The following is a 3,964-nucleotide window of genomic DNA, read 5'->3' as shown; positions in this document are numbered from 1 at the left end:
TACTTTGAGTCTGTTTATTGTAGAAATATTTAGCACTAGAAACAGTGCGGTTTTGCATCCTCCCCAACAGTGTGTGAGAGACAGGCTCCCTTTTAAAGTATTGTCTTATCTGCATTTTTCACGGAGAAAGGTTTAAATGACCTGTTTTCAAAACCGTTTATTAAAGGCTTTTATTTTATCTTTAAATAAATTTGCTTTTGGTTTTTCTCCTATTTATGGAGAGATACTGAAAGAAAGGGGTCAAAAAAGCAAACTCGAGAGGTGGAAATCTTTGTACTTAGCCAACACATGCCAAGGGAAAGTGGCATCGGCGAAAACACAAGTGACCGCAAATACAGAGGCTGTCGCTGAGGAGCACGGTTTCCGGAACTCAGGCGCAGAAACTCACCTTGCGCCCCGTCCCCCTTTCCCTCCCGGACAATGTTATCGCGAGTCTTGGGTTAAACTTGCGGTGATTGTGGAGACAAATTTCTCGCGAGATGTAATTGGTTGCTATAGTTGCAAAAGAAAACACACCTCTGCGGCTAAGTCAGGTAAGTCTGCTCTTACTCCTTAGAAAACTGTCTCTTCCCGGCCTCCCCACCCCGGCCCTGCGGCCACACCGTGTTACCTCAGTTTCTTCTCCCTAAGCTTCGGCCAGGCTGAAACGCACACGCCGCATCCCTGCACTACTGTACTCCCGTACTTGAACGCCACCGACCCCGCTAGGCGCGGACGCTCTCGCCAAGCCCAGGCCTCCCACCCATAAGCCAGACTGAGACCCCACTTCCCACTTTGCGCCGAGATTCCCCTCCAGTAAGCGCAGCCAGCGCTCCTGTCCCCAGACCACTCCCAGTCACATCATCTCCTTCACCTAAACGATTTCTTTCTTTTTGTTTTTTGGGGTTTGTTTGTTTAAGCTATTTTTTGTTTTTCTAATTTTTTAAATTAAAAAAATTTTATTGGAGTATAGTTGATTTACAGTGTTGTTCATCTAAGCATTTTCTAATCTGACTTTTCCCCTTCTGAGCAGGTGACAAGAAATGCGTGCCTTGTCAGCGGCAACAGGAGCCCCCACTTAACTGCCTTGACCATAACTTTTAACTAGCCAGATTTCTTGCACTCATTGTTCAACAGATATGCTGCTAATGCCTCTTGCGGGCAAGGCATGGTGCCAGGCACTCAGGGACTGCAGAAATGTATGATAGATTACTTGTCTCTAAAGAAGTAATTAAGCATTCAAGAAACGTAGTGCTTATTAATAACACCATTTGTGCGGTGCTTCATAGGTTAAGCAGTTTTACTGTTTTAGTGGATATTCGCAACAAATGTGAAACAGGTCAGAAGTTATGTTATCTGTTTTATGGAAGGTGAGACTGAGGCTCAGAGAAGTTAAGCATTTGTCCAGGGTCAGGCTAGTGAAGGCGTAATTCACATGCTACTATTGAAAAGGAAAGGAGACTGATGTAAAAGATCATTTCAAATGTAAACTTGATAAGAAAGTTGTCAGGGCCACTTAGGCCCTGAATGAGCCTGGAGACATAACGTTGAACAAGTGATCTGGGACTTGTAGGTAACAGGGAAAATGAGGGAGTCGCTAGAAAGATACAGAATACTTATAAAGCTTGGAGACAGCAAGATACCTCTTTCTTTTTTCTACCACCAGTCCTAGACACACTTAGCATAGTATATCCGATGTAAATATTTGAATTGCATTAAGTTCCACTTTGAATTGAGTCAGAAAACATGACCTTTTTTTTTTTCCTTAACATATATCCAATTTATTTTTGAAGTTGTATCCTTAGTGTTGTAAAATAATTTGAAAATACCTTTGATTAAATGAGACATACATCAGGACTTTTTCCAGTGGACTAACATTCTGTGGGGCTGCCTCTTTCTTGTTATCAAAATATATTTTTCTAAAACTGAGAGGTTAAGTAACGCTTGAGGGGAGTTTTGCACATCACAAAGAAAAGCTACCAAAAAACACTTTGAAGGAGGTGGGGGATGGGAGGTGGGGTGATGGCATTCCTACCCTCTTTGCCTTGTGATAATTTGTGCTTTGGGTTAGTTACATGTATAAGAATCTTTTTAGCACTAACCAGCAGAATCATCCTTGTGACCAGGTCCCTAAGGCACTGCCTATCTGGCAACAAAGGTTGGAAAGTGCACAAAACAGTGCTGGACTAGGGCATTTCTCTAGGTTCTCCCCTGGTATTGGTTATGATGTAATGTGGATACTTGTGCAACTACGGTATATAAGGGGACAGGTTCGTTCATTATGTTCACAGAGGTCAAAGAAGACCAGAGAGACTTTGCCCAGGTGCTGATATGGAGCAGGTGTCATCAACAGGCAGACCCGTGCAGATCACTGTGACAGATGGATATGACTTGGTAAAGTTATTTTTGGGAATCCTGGAAGTCCTTAGTTTATTCATTCTCCTTGAATGTACTTTTGTCTTTGGGCTCAGGTCTCCCTGTCAGTCATCCAGTTGTGGCTTGGGGAAGATGTGTTGGGAACATTAGCAGGAGGCATGGAGTTCTGCATTATTCTGTACCACCAAACCTCCTGGCTTTACATAGCAATGGCACTTCCTTCTCAGTTTTCCTTATTGTTAGTCTATAATCAGCAAGTCATATTAATGTGTAAAATACCTGGCAATTTGAATACTAAATTTAATGGGGGTGAAACTACTGGTTTTCATTTTCCTAGACAGCAGTTCCTTTCTCCTGAAAAGGATCTGAATTCCTCCAGAACTTCTCTTGTGATTAATTTCATTTGATGAATTTAAATAATAAAACTACAATATGATATAACTATTAAAATTTACAAGACTAATGAAACGTCAAAATATTCATTCAGGGGCTTCCCTGGTGGCGCAGTGGTTGAGAGTCCGCCTGCCGATGCAGGGGACACGGGTTCGTGCCCTGGTCTGGGAAGATCCCACATGCCGCGGAGCGGCTGGGCCTGTGAGCCATGGCCGCTGAGCCTGCGCGTCCGGAGCCTGTGCTCCGCAACGGGAGAGGCCACAACAGTGAGAGGCCCGCGTACCGCAAAAAAAAAAAAAAAAAAATTCATTCAGTACTATGAAGTCAAAAAGCTTATTCCAAAACAGGATGTAATAAATGACCTCTACTATCTTTTAAAGGGTATATATAAAATTATATATATAAATGTGTGTGCATATATATATATATATACACACACACACACAGCAAAACACTAGAAAATATATTATTACAGGTAATTTGTTTTCCTATGTGCTTTCCTCACGTTTTCAAATCTTCCACAATTATATAATCATATAAACACAATTACTGTTATTTTTCAAAGCTTCCAACTTAACGGCCTTTAAATAGAATGTTGCATTTAGCTACAACTAGATTTGTTTAATGACTTTCTACTTCCCCCGTTTGTATTTATAACATAGCTTGTTAGGAAAAAGTGCAAAATGCTACATAAAGTCAAATTGGGTTGCCAGATATGTAGGAAAATTCTCTATTTGAATATAATTGTAAAGTATTTTTCTGTCAACAGAAAGGTTTTAAAGGAGATACTCCAGTTACCTTTATCCGTGCAGAATTCAATCAGGTGGTTCTGGGAGACTCTGCAAAAATTGTTGTTTCTCCAGAAGGAACTGCAAAATACAACTTCACTTGCAGTTTTGAGTTCAATCCTGAAGGAGGAGTCACTTTACATGACCTCGCCCACAAACCTGTGTTCTGTAAGTCCTTGGGATTCTAAATATGTTAATTACATGAGTGATCAGGATATTCTGAGATATTTAGTAGCTGTTGTAGGGACAGATGAACACACCTTACCTTTTTAATCTGGGAATAACACAGTATACTTTGAGTCCCACCTGGTTCTGGCAGCTGTCACCATGACCTAATTTTAATCAGTTTGTATTGAAGACCTTTTGACACATAACTGAACTTTAAAAAAAAATTTTTTTTTATTTTCCAAATTGACTTTATTCTTTCC

The 3,964-nt window shown here is 40.8% G+C and overlaps 1 protein-coding gene across 1 annotated transcript in view; it reads left to right on the top strand.

Moving 5' to 3' along the window:
- Positions 1-500: 500 nt before the first annotated feature.
- Positions 501-3,964, top strand: part of CFAP70 (cilia and flagella associated protein 70) — an 87,053-nt gene continuing 83,589 nt past the window's right edge. The window contains exons 1-3 of the mRNA XM_032607977.1: positions 501-533; positions 2,271-2,373; positions 3,518-3,704. The gene's annotated coding sequence lies outside the window, so the exon portion shown is untranslated. The remainder of the gene's footprint in view (positions 534-2,270; positions 2,374-3,517; positions 3,705-3,964) is intronic.

This window comes from Phocoena sinus, chromosome 16, assembly GCF_008692025.1.
Source record: "Phocoena sinus isolate mPhoSin1 chromosome 16, mPhoSin1.pri, whole genome shotgun sequence".
Classification (NCBI taxonomy): domain Eukaryota; kingdom Metazoa; phylum Chordata; class Mammalia; order Artiodactyla; family Phocoenidae; genus Phocoena; species Phocoena sinus.
The sequence above is the reverse complement of the archived record's forward strand: the minus strand, read 5'-3'. Positions and strand labels throughout refer to the sequence as shown.